General features: G+C 51.1%; 1 protein-coding gene across 5 annotated transcripts in view; it reads right to left on the bottom strand.

Annotated features, from left to right (window-relative positions):
• Cuedc1 (CUE domain containing 1) overlaps positions 1 to 10,563 on the bottom strand; it is a 92,557-nt gene extending 81,994 nt beyond the window's left edge. For 4 of the 5 annotated variants that reach the window (XR_007594384.1, XM_050156971.1, XM_050156973.1 and 1 more), the window contains exon 1: positions 9,013 to 9,464. The gene's annotated coding sequence lies outside the window, so the exon portion shown is untranslated. Of the gene's footprint in view, positions 1 to 9,012; positions 9,465 to 9,625 lie in introns of those variants that run through there. The other variant, XM_050156972.1, reaches the window with a different exon arrangement.
• Between the last annotated feature and the right edge of the window lie 2,140 nt (positions 10,564 to 12,703).

Here is a 12,703-nt window from a genome sequence, read left to right as displayed (position 1 = left end):
AAAAAAACATGTATAGGGGCTAAAGGCCCTAGGCTTGGTTCCCAGCACCTACACAGCACATGGTACCTCACAAGTGACCAGAACTCTAGCTGAGAGGATCTGATGCCCTCTTATGACCTCCAAGGGTACATGCATATGTGGCGCACATACATACATGCAGGCACACACACACAAATAAAATAAATAAAATTAAATTTTTTAAAAAAAAAAAAACATGTATAGGGGCTAAAGGCCCTAGGCTTGGTTCCCAGCACCTACACAGCACATGGTACCTCACAAGTGACCAGAACTCTAGCTGAGAGGATCTGATGCCCTCTTATGACCTCCAAGGGTACATGCATATGTGGCGCACATACATACATGCAGGCTAATATTCATATACACAAAAGAAATGAATCTAAGAAAACTGTGTGGGGGAGGGTGATAGCAAGTCACGTGCATGTCCTTGAGGCCAGAAGAATGAGTCAGATTTCCCTGGGGCTACTGTTAGAGGTGGCTCTGAGCCACCTGACTTAGGTGTTGGGAATCAGGTTCTCTGGAGGAACAGAGAGCACTCTTCGCTGCTGATCCGTCTCTGCAGGCCCGAAGGGGCTCATCTTAAGGATGTCAGCACAGGACGCATTTGACCTTGGAGCATGCTTAGTTTACTTTCCCCGTCTGCTTGTGGGAGAGCTACCTCACTCAGGCAATCTGTGGGTGAGACTTCCCTTGGCCTACGTCTAGGACCATCTTCTCTTATAAAGTACCATGAAGACCTGCACATATATCTTCATCTGCTGCCTCTACCCCCCATCACTGCCCCCAGCCAAGTCTCCAGTCACTCAACTGCTGCTTTCTAACGCCACCTCAGATTCACCTCTCTTCCCTGCTCAGCCCAGGAATCCCCTGTCAACCTACCTTGTCACTTGTGTACACAGACAACAGTGGAACTCCCTCCCTGCTGCCTCCTCCCTTGACTCTCAGCAGCACCCGGCCCCTGGTACAGCCTGGAACTGAAACCAATCTCAGACCCGAACAAAGTGAAATCACTTCCTGAGCTTGGCCGCCCGACACAACCACAGAGCATCTTTGCCCAAGCAAAGCTCCAAATCCCAGCTTTGGAAAAAGCAAAGCTCTTAACTGCTGAGCCATCTCTCCAGCCCTGTTTTTAAAAAAATTTACTTAAATTGTGTGTGCGCAAGTACGTGCTCGCGTGTACACACAAGTATAGGTGTTCACGGAGGCCAGAGGCATCAGATATCCCCGGAGCTGTAGTTAGGGGTGTTTATAAGCTGCCCAACATGGTTGCAAGAGCACTAAGCACTCTTAACAGCTGAGCCATATCCCCATCCCATTTTCTCTTCTGAGACAGAATCTCACTATATACTCCAGGCGGTCCTTCAACTCAAGATTTTCTGAGTGCTGGAATTACAGGCATTCACCACCATGTCTGCCTGAGATAAACTCTGGTTGTCCTGGCACCCACTATGTAGACCAGGCTGGGCTCAAATTCACAAAGATCTGCCTGCTTCTGTCTCCCGAGTGCTGGGATTGAAGGCATGTGCCACCACCACCCGTCTGATTTATTCTTAATAGAGTCCCTCTTGACAGCAAGCCTGTTTTCTTCTGAGACTTCTGTAGCTATCTTGATAAAGTGTTGAGATTGTCATAACACATTTTCCCTAAATGTTGAAGTCTTTTATGTTTGGATTAGGGCGCAGGAAAAAAATCATAATAAATGAACATGTCCGCACTTGACCATCTTTAGAAGAACTATGTGTTTTGAGAAACTCCCCAGATGTACTTTGCTAACCTTGCTCTTGCCCTTCAGCCTGTCACGATCCTTTTTCTGTCAGTGGGAGGGATCACGAAATGATTGTCCTGTTGGCCCAGCAAGTAAGTGGTCAAAGAGAACAAACTTGGATCACCTACTGTTTGCTCATTCTTTCTGCAGTGTTTCCTGGGGGCCCCTGTGTCTGCCCAGAGCTCACACAGGGGCTGAAGCCGATAACCCAGGAACTCCGAGGGCAACCATCTTCTGAACAGATCTGATGCTCTCTGCAGCCAGTATCTGACAAATGTTGTTACTTCTGGGTTTCCTGCCACTTTCCCCAAGGCTTTGGGTCACTCCCCACAGAGCATCTCTGCAGCAGGGACCCAGGGCATGAGTTCCAGCTGCTGAGCAGGTAGGATTGATGTTTTGGCTCTAAATTCATGGACAGGCTACCTTCTGTCACTCAGCTCTCTCCAGTGATTCCACAGGACAAGGAGAGGTTAAGCCAGATTTGAGCAGCCTTCCATCTCAAAAATCCCAGCTTTGATGCTTCTGTCCCGAGCAGGCATGGACCTCTTGGGGCCGCCACTTCAGCTTCCTGTCTGAAGATGGACCTTCTTAAACCACAAAGACAAATGAATCTTGTTCCCATTTCCAAAGCCTTTTGGGTTAGGTGGGGGCATTCCCCTCTGCTCCCATGAGTCACTTTTCTTGCTCATTACGGCATATCTGGAACATCCTCCCTATATCCTCCTCCAGTCTTCTGTCTGCAGTTTAAACATATTCACCTCTGGTCCTCTGTCCAATGAACAGCTGTGTTCTGAGCAACAAAGCTTGCAAGACTTCTACCTCTGTAGTGTGCTCGCTGAAGGCATTACAAGACGTGGCTAATGCTTAGCTATTAAAACCCATAAAAACGTGGCTGAAGAGATGGTTCAGTGGTTAAAACACTGGTTGCTCTTCCAGAGGACCTAGGATTGGTTTCCAGCACCTACATGGTGGCTAATAACCATCTGTATCTCCAGTTCCAAGGAATATAAGACCCTATTTTGGACTCTGTGAGCAGGTAAGCATGTGGTGTATCAACATACATGCAAGTAAAACAACCATACACATAAAGCAATAAAGATAAATAACCAAAACCACACATGCAAAAAAGCAGTCAGGCACGGTGACATATGTCTATAATCCCAACACTTTAAGGGCAGAGAAGAGGCAGAGGCAAAAGGCTTACCATGAGTCTAAGGCCCGGCTTAGGCTACAGAGTGCATTCCAGGCCAACTTGGTCTACAAAATGAGGCCATGTCTCAGAAAAACAAATGAAATTTAGCATGGTAGCTCATGTCTATATTCCCAGCACATGGGAGGCTGAGGCAGGAAGACTGTCAAGACTTCAAGGCCTGCCTAGTCCAATATAGCAAGTTTCATGTCAGCTTGGGCTAGAACGGGACAGTCCCCAAAATAACAACAACACACAAAACTCAAAGACAAAAGCAAACCCAATGCATCCAGCAAGCAACCCCACTGCAGAGTTCCTGCCTCACCCTGGCAAAGATGTCACAAGATCCTAAAACCCAAACCCTTTTCACATGCCCACAGGCCAGTCCCAGGGCTATGCTAACCCCACAGAATAGGAACACACTGTCTTCTGGGACCAGATCAAGTGCCTGGAAGACAGATGTCACCTTTAGCCTCACTCCACTCAAGTCCCCTCCCCCAAGAAGGCCTGTCAGTTCAAGCATGTCTTCCGACTGGCAATTACCCCCTTCTTCAGGGTTTCATATTTTCGTTCCACAGGGCAAGGGCTTCATCATATTCTACCCCTGAGCTACACCTCTGATCCCAGTGTTTCATCTTGTCACAGCCCCTGCCAGGGTGACCAAAATGCTAGACTAATATGTTCGTCTTATTATTAGATACTAGACTACGGGCCTCTTGAGGGCAGGGCCAGGCCTTAGTGAGGCCTCAGCAGACTGTCTGGCTAGCAGTTCTTAACAGACTACTGGACCCATTGCAGTGACACTGGCCACTGTATTGGCAGACCCTGAGTACAGCCCGTATTTCCCCCACCTCGACCAACTAAACAGGGAGCTACTAAGGATGTCTCCAAGTGTGTGAGCCTGCAACCAGGCTCCCTCAGCCCACTTCTAGCTCCTCTGCTTTGAGATACTTGACCTTGGGTGTGTTATTAAGCCTCTTGCTACCTCTTAGGTCTATTTCCTCACCTGAAAAATGAATGTCAGCTCGTAGGGTCTCGTGAGGAAATAAGGACCCCTAACTACTGAGCATACAACGGGGTGAAGGGATAGCTCAGTATTTAAGAGCAATCTTCCGTTCCCAGCATCCATATGGTAGCTCACATCTACACATAACTACACATGTGTTCCAGGGACATATATACATGTGACTAAAACACGCATACATATAAAATAAATGACTCTTTTTTAAAAAAATCTTTTTTTAAAAAGGACACATCCCATCAAGCAGAGGTAGGTAGATATCTGAGTTTGAGGCCAGCCTCGTCTACAAAGCAAGTTCCAGGCCAGCCAGGGCTAAACAGTGAAACCCTGTCTCAAACAAACAAACAAAAACAAAACACATCTGAGTTGACTTCTTGACAAGGTGAGAGATTACATTTTTACTCACGTGTGTGCGCGTTCGTGAGTGTGTGTAAAAGCAAGAGCTTTTACCCTCCATACCATATCTCTAGCCCTCGTGCCTCTTCCTCCACAGGAAGCCTTTTGCTGCTGCCTTCCACACCATTCCACTCTCCACTGCCCACCCTGCCACACCCTCACTAGGTGCCTTGTCCCTGTGGACCAACACTAGCATTAAAAGACAAGCCATTCAGCCGTACCGCTGCCCACAGCCCACAGGGCAAACTCTGAGAGAACAGGTTAGAGCTGATTCCACAGCAAAGTGGCTAATACTGACCTGTTCTCTCTCTCCCTGACATTTCAGCAACTCCACACCTCCACCGTTGTCCCTTCCCGGCAACGCCTCATCTGCCGCAGCCTCTACAGTTTTAACCAAAGTTTCTTTCCTTAGTAACAATGCGGAGCCCACATTCAGAAATAATAGCAACAGTTTCTATGAAAGGAACCTAGAGCATATGTGAGACCTCCTCCAATGCCTTCTAAGAATGAGATGCTGAAGCATTTACAAGGCTTCAGAAGAAGATTCAGAGCCTTCTGGGAATGCCTAAGTAAGTGCTGGGGATCCGTAAGCTCTAGTGCTAGGGGCAGAGCTCAGTGGTACAGCGTCCGGCAAAGTCCTGAATTCAAATTCCAGTACCACAAAACCAACAAACCACAAAGACGCTTTGGTGGAAGTGGGCATAAAAATGGCTTGACTGGCCGGGCGTTGGTGGCACACACCTTTAATCCCAGCACTTGGGAGGCAGAGGCAGGCGGATCTCTGTGAGTTCGAGGCCAGCCTGGTCTATAAGAGCTAGTTCCAGGACAGGCACCAAAAACTACAGAGAAACCCTGTCTCGAAAATCCAAAGAAAAACAAACAAACAAAAAAAAATGGCTTGACTCCTTACTGAAGTTCAGGTTAAACACTGGTATCTGACCCAGTGGTGGTGGGGGCGGTGGGGGCAGTGGTGGCGCATGCCTTTAATTCCAGCACTAGGGAGGCAGAGGCAGGCAGATCTCTGTGATTTTGAGCTGAGCCTGGTCTACAGAGAGAGTTCTAGGACAGGCTCCAAAGCTACACAGAGAAACCCTATCTCGAAAAAACAAACGAATGAATGAATGAATGAATAAATAAATAAATAAATAAATACCACTGGTATCCAACCAAGAACTTTCTAAAGACCTTTGAAACAGTAGAAAAGTGGTGGCTGTGTTTCTCAAAAAGGGAGTTATGAAGCCGGGTGATGGTGGCACACACACGCTTATAATCCCAGCACTCGGGAGGTAGAGGCAGGTGGGTCTCAGTGAGTTTGAGGCCAGCCTGGTCTACAAGAGCTAGTTCCAGGACAGGCTCTAAAGAGGGGAGTTATGTTCCCAAGCAATTACTCCATCTATTGTTTATGAATGGTTTTATTTTACTTTTTAATCTTTTTTTTTTTTTTGAGACAGGGTCTAACCTAGCCCAGGCTGGGTTTTATACTCTCTCCTCGTAGCCAGTGATGACGTTGACCTTGAACTTCTGCTCCATTTGCCTCCTCCTCCCCAGGCCTTGGATGACAGGCGTCTGCCACTGTGTCCAGTTTAGGGGCTGGGGATTGAATCTTGGGCTTTGTGCAAACTAGACAAGTGTTCTAGCCATCCACGAACTGAGCTACATCCCAGCTCGTGGCTTCTTGTGAAGACGAGAACTTTAGCTGCTCTCTTAGGAAGGAATCTATTGCACTGTTCCTGCACATGAGAGGTATTTCTGGGAGGCTGGAAGCAAAGAGGATCGGACAGCGGAGCAGCCAGTGCAGCTAACATCTTGAGTTCACCAACATTTGGAAGCCAGAACTTCAGCCGAAAGATAAATCCTGGCCACAAGGGCAGGTGAACCCTGCCACAAGAGCCTTGCATGCCACCAAGGAGGCTTCCAACTCCCATATCAGGGACTGCTAGGCTTTAGTCATTTTGGGGCTCCAGACCCAACAGTTATTTGTCACATGGGCAGGAGCCAGCAAGCCACAGGCACCACCTGCTCCACTCACCTGGCCTGGTCAGAGGTGAGCCTGGTGCCCAAGGCTCTAGGAAATTCTCTGCTCTGTTGCTTAGTAACAGAGCAGAGTGACTTTGGGGAACTCTGAAGGAAAAAAACAGATGTAAGAGGTGCTGTATGCCAAACACTTTCCTCACTGGGTTGCACGGAGTGAGGTGGGTGCAGGCTAGGTCTATGGAGTCAGAACTTCTTATCACACTAAGAACAATCTGAAGACCCTTGCTGCCACACACACACAAAAAAAAAAGCCATTGTCAAATTTTATGTGGTGGGAGTTCCATTTCTAAGCAGTGTTGCTGCATTTATTGCTTATGACTGGTTTTAAAGACAATGCTAGTGGCATCATTAAAAGGCCATTCAATCGCTCTGGTCCATCAGAGGTGGTGTGAGCCAATGGAAAACTTCTCAGTACTGAGGCAGGTAAGTCTGACATGGAAGACCCTCCTGGACTCACCCAGATCCCAAGTAGGTATAGATGAACACCACCCGGCACCCTGGTGCCCAGGAAGTCATAGAGAAGAAAAGCAGGGCTGCCCTCTTTGGGGCAGCACAGGAGATGAGCCCCAGTGGCCTGTCTGGTCTCCGCTTGCATTCTGAAGTCCAGTATACGGAAGGCCCTGCAGCTACCCAGATTGCTTTCCTGGGCAAATGTGCTCCAAGGCTTCCCCAGAAGGAGCATGCACACTGAACACTCTCCATAAGGCTCTTCAACCTCATGTCCCTAAAGCGAACAGGGGTCCCCAAAAGACTCGCCTCCTACACCCACCCCACACTTGTCCTTTGTTTTCCTCTGATTCAATAGCCCTGGTGCCCCAACACAGTGCCGAGGGTCTCCACACCTCACAGACAGCAAAGTCTGTCATGGAAGAATGGCCACCTCCATTGTCCCTGTCCTCTAGCAAACTGGAGGGAGCTGGGAGCTGGGCCAGAGCTTCCAGGTCTCCATGGCCACAAGTTCAAAGCGGCTTGAGAAAGGACCTCATAAGAGTTCTGCTTTGGGCGTCCTGGGATTATTTACTAACTAGGCACAAAGAAGGAATCTGTTCCAAAATGCCTGGAGTAGACCACAAACTCTAGCCTAGTTCCAAGGGGGTATATTAGCCCTCTGGCAGTGCGTGAGGATGCACCAGTACCTGGGCCTGTTTGGGAAGTGCAGTTAGGGTATAGCTTTCGCCAGATCCCAAAGAGGCCCTTGGTTTAACTCATGGGCCTGGTTTCCCCCCTCCCTCATCCCCGCTGTTGTCTCACCAGCCCTGAGCTATGTATGGCCCACCCTCCAGTCTCTGTTTCCTTGTCCCCTTTTTCTTTCCAGCAGCAGCAGAGAGCAGACAGGGGATTTCCAACCCAACCCTATTGGATGCAACAACCTCTAGCGGGCCGAAGCCCGCGGCACAAAGGTGCCACTTCACATGTGATCCAGCAGGGACCACACTTCACAATGAAATGACATCCATAAGGAGAGTACTAGTATCCGCCGTCACCTCCTTCGTCACCTCCTTCGAGCAGCCTGGCTAATTTCATCAGCCGATAAAGAAGGGGGTGAGTGGAAGGAAGCGCCCAGAACCCTTTTCTCCTGGGCCAGGTGGCTCAGGGTATTGCAAGATAAGCAAGAGAAAAAGTGTATATCCCGTATATCCCGGGTTTCAGGCTGCCCGAGGAACAGGTGGAGATCAAGACCCATGATCTTCTACCCCAACATCCTCCCTAGGGTGTCTCTTCACTATACTGCAATTATCCCCTCATCCTCCAATCTCACAATAAACAAACAAATACGGGAAATCTAAAATCTCTCTCCCTTAAAACACCCTCCCCTGGAATTTCATAGCAGTATAAATTACTTGGAGCTAAAACTTTATTTTTAAGGGGAGAAGATAGACAAGCCCGTGCTGGGGTGCAAGGCAATTACTCAAGGAGAAAACCGAGGAATAAAGGCAAGCCCCGGCCCCCTGGAGCTCAGAGCCCCAGGCACTTAGAGTCCGAGGGGCGGGGGAGCAGGGGCGGGGACAGTGCATTCTGAACTTTCCCCAGCCGGGTCGCGGAGAGATGCAGCTCCCAGGGGACCGGGTGGGACCTGAAAAAGCTGAGCCGGTCGGTGACCACGGCGGGAGCAGGAAGCGAGCCTCCCCTCCCCCTAAAAGGAGTTCAGCTCCCAGCCCGGGCCCCCGCTTCACCATCGCCATTCAGCCTGCGCCCCCAGCCGGGCCGAAGCTGGGAGGGTGTCCACACAAAGCGGGGACCGGGGAGCGGAGACCCGGGAGGAGCAGGCTCCCCAGGCCTTGCGTCCCTTCCCCGCGGCGCCGGCCGGTGACCACCCCTCCGATTGTGGCCCCGGTGCCGCACGCCCCCTGCGCCCAGGGCCGGAGGACGAGGCGGGCAGCTGGGGAGAGAGGGCCACCCGGATCTGCCGCGGAGGCGCGGGCTGCCGGGAAGCCGTGGCCACGGCGCGAGGACTCAAACTCGCGACGGCCCGGCCCTGGCGGCCGTGCCTCGGCGATGCTCCCGGGGAAGGTGGGGCCGCCGGGCCGGGGTGGAGAGCGGCGCCCACGAGCTCGCGGTAGGGGCGTCGAGAGCGAATCGGGGTCTTACCGAGCACCGCACTCGCGTCCGCTCCCGCGGGCCGCTGGGGCCAGGCGGCGGGGGAGGGGCGCGGTCCCTCGGTGGCGGCGGTGGCGGCGGCTGCGGGCCCGGCTCGGTGGCGCGGCGGCGCGGCTGGGCGCCGGGAGGCGGAGAAAGCGAGGCGAGGCCGGCTTCCTAGCGGCGGGCTGCGAGAAATGCAGCTGTCCCTGCGCGGCTGCCGGCGAGGCCACAAGTGGGGCCGCGCGGGGAGGAGCGGGGCTGCGCGCGCCCGGGGCCCAGGCTGCGGCACCCCCAGACCCTCTTCCCCAGACCGGGAAGCAGAAGTAGGGATCAGGAGGCCAACGCGGTTGCGGCGGGTATGGGGAAAAGGCATCTGGGGAACATTAGGACAAGCTCCTGCGTGCATTTCCGCGCCATCTGCTCTGACCGCTCAGCTAGAGGACCGGAGAGACTGAATGGGGAGTCTCAGATCTTCCCTTTATGGCCGGGTGCGGCTATGCCAACTTGGGGAGCACCGTAAGGAGTTGTTTAGGTTAGGAGACTTGAGATTTGCGAGATCTGGGAACCTGGAACGAGAGGGGACCTAAACTCAAGGCTGGCCTGAGAGGTTGCAGACACATACCAGGAGCCCCGAGTGAGGGTGGCAGAAAGCGCAGGAACCTCTGGGGGCCTTGAGACACCAGAAGTGTGGGGTAGTGGCGGCTTGTGGAGTTAAAGCTCAAGCAAGAAAATAAAATCTAATATCGAGACCAGAGGAGATGGTAGAGTGGGGGCGGGAAATCAAAGTGATGGCCCGGCCCATTCACCTAGCCGTCACCACCCACCTATCATTTTTACCCAACATTCCCCCGTCACTTGAGGGGGCTTCTGAGCCTGGACAAGGGTTTCCATTAACTGTTTAATAAATAAATGGTCGATCAGCTTTGGTTGTTTTTCCATGTGGCTTGGTTTTGTGCACTAATTTGGAGATGAAAGGAGGGGACCGAGGGAATGACTAGCAAGCTCTGCTTTGAAGTGTAGCTACCTAGGGGGAATCTAAAGAGGATAAAGGTCAAATCGTTAAGACCCTGGCCTGCAACACCTTATGGAGAATTAACCTCAGCTACTGGAAAAGCTTGCCCATTTGAGTGTGGAGCCCTGGAAATAGCCTCGTTCCTCTGAAGGCTTGCAATCAGCAAGCTTCGCTGAGAAGGCTCGACATGCTCACCCACAGGAACATCTGATGGTAAAAACCACAAACCAAGGCCCCAGATGCGAATGTGTTTCCATCATTTGCATGTCAAGGGTAATTTCTTCAGCAAGGTGGAATCGGAGGATACTCTGAGAGAAATCTCACCTCTGAGAATCTTTTTGTCCCTTTTGTTCATGCTCCTTCACCTGATTTTAGGGAACCCTCAAACTCAAAATCACGAGCTGGTTCCTAGACCCCAGGTTAAAGATTCTGAATCTCGAGTGCTCTGCTGACTCTGGGTTGTGGCCGAGAGCGCAGGACTTATCCTCTTGACTCATAAAGTCTGGTGATGCCTTCAAGTATGTCACCTTGTACTACAGTGTTAAGTTTATTTGTCACTTTTCTGCTTACTGGCACAATCTTCCTCTAATTTGTCCTGGTCGCTTTGACATTTCAGGAGTTGGGGCTTGGGGGGGGGGGAGCTCCCAGTCTGGAGATTTTCCAGTTTTGCACATGCTTCTGGATGGCTCATAAAATGTTTAAACATATTTTCATTAAAGTTGTTAACAAAGCCAGTCGTTGTGATGGACAGTCCTCCTTGAAGCACCCTGTCTGTGGGCTATTACTAATGTCTTCTTCTTTTGAGTCAGTCCTGGAAGCTTTTTCTCAGCAGCGCTTCCCCCCCCCCCTTCTGCTTCTCATACCCCAGAGCAACCTCGCCCACTGTACCACTAGAGCATACAGGCCCAGGCCAGGTCTCTGGCCTGCAACCCAGCCCCTCATATCTGCTGTCTGCCTAGGGTCCTCAGTAGCAGGTCCTTTGAACACTTCACAGGGGCTAGCAGCCCTCATCTGAATTCCACCTCTGGCACAGAGGTTAACCATCCCAGCTCCTACCCACTTTTTCCTGGGCATTCTGTTGGTTTCCGGCTATAGTTCATTCCGCCTTCCCTTTCCCCTCCTTCCTTCCCCCAGCTCCTGCCGCCGCCCCCCCCCCCCAGGCCCCTGTGCCCTGCTCCTCTCGGCTGAAGGGAAAGACCCCTTTTGCTTTCTCGCCAACCCTCCTGCTTCGGGAGAGTCTACTAATTCTTTCTTTCCACCACTTCCCTTGCTTCAAGCCTACCAACCCTGCGAGACGCCCCCTTTCAAACGAATCAAGTCCCAATCCTGCGCTGCCCACAAGTCACTGCCCTGTTAGTGCCTTCCCATTCACAGCGGACTCCCTCTAGAACAGAGACACACATCGCTTTCCTTTCCTCCAGCCTCATTCTAGCTTTGGTTTCCTGTGGTCTGGCCTTCTTCCCCAGTCATCCCAGGAGCTTCCCTCAGTGGGAGGCCCTGGCAGGCACCTGGTTGTCTAAACCCATGAACCTCCTGCTCACCCCTCTTCTTGGCTCTGATGCAGCCACAGATGCTATTCAGGCTTCTCCGAGATCGCTCCCACCCGACGGTTTCCTAGTTTCACAAGGTTTTCCCACCTACCCCCACATTTCTCCAGCAGCCTTCTCTAGCACTCGATTCCTTCCAGCTCTGCTCTTCCGACAGCTGTGCTCACAGAGGTTACGAGAGCAGAACTTCACCAATGCTCAGGGTGTCTTTGACAGGCAGTATGACTTTAGGCCAGGCGCTTAACTCTTTCTGTACCTCATTTTCTTCCTTGTATCAACTAAGGTCTACTTCACTTTATTTTATTGTTTGTATTTGGATGTTTTGCCTGCATGTTTGTCTGTGCACCGCATGTGTGCCTAAAGAGGGCATCAGATACCCTGGAACTGGAGTTATAGATGGTTGTGGGCCACCCTGTGGGCACTGGGAAGCAAACCCAGGTCCTCTGGAAGAACAACCAGTTCCCTTAACCACAGAGCCATCTCTCCAGCCCCTCTCATTTACTTCAAAGGGCTGAGGTGTGGTGCAATAAGCCCACGCATTCTGAAGTACACAGAACCGCTCTTGGCATGCTACCTGTTCAGTAACTGCTAGTGTTGGTATAAATACATTCCTTCGTCTGCTCTCAGGAGGACTTGGTGTGCTGTCTAGTTTTATGTCAACTTGACATAAGCTAGAGTTATCAAGGAGGAGGGAGCCTTACTTGAGAAAATGTCTTCTTAATATCGACCTGTAAGCAAGACTATAGGACATTTTCTAAACTGGTGGTTTATGTGGGAGGACCCTGCCAATAGCGCGTGGGCCATCCCTGGGCTGGTGGTCCTGGATTCTAAAAGCAAGCTAAGCAAGCCTTGAAGAGCAAGTCAAAAAGCATGCACACACACACACACACACACACACACACACACACACACACACACACTATGGCCTCTGCATCAGCTCCTGCCTCCAGGTTCTGGCCCTGTTTGAGTTTCTGCCCTGACTTCTATAATGTGGAAGTGTCAGCCAAATCAACCCTTTCCTCTCCAAGTTGCTTTTGGTTATGGTGGTTCATCACAGCAACAGTAACCCTAACTAGGATGCTGGGTAGATGATCTGCCTGTTCCTGCACCTCTCTCTTCTTGAGTCTGCTGCATAGAATGC

The sequence above is a fragment of the Alexandromys fortis genome, unplaced genomic scaffold (genome assembly GCF_014885135.2).
Source record: "Alexandromys fortis isolate MF-2015 unplaced genomic scaffold, M_Fortis_MF-2015_v1.1 scaffold_31, whole genome shotgun sequence".
Lineage (NCBI taxonomy): Eukaryota > Metazoa > Chordata > Mammalia > Rodentia > Cricetidae > Alexandromys > Alexandromys fortis.
The sequence above is the reverse complement of the archived record's forward strand: the minus strand, read 5'-3'. Positions and strand labels throughout refer to the sequence as shown.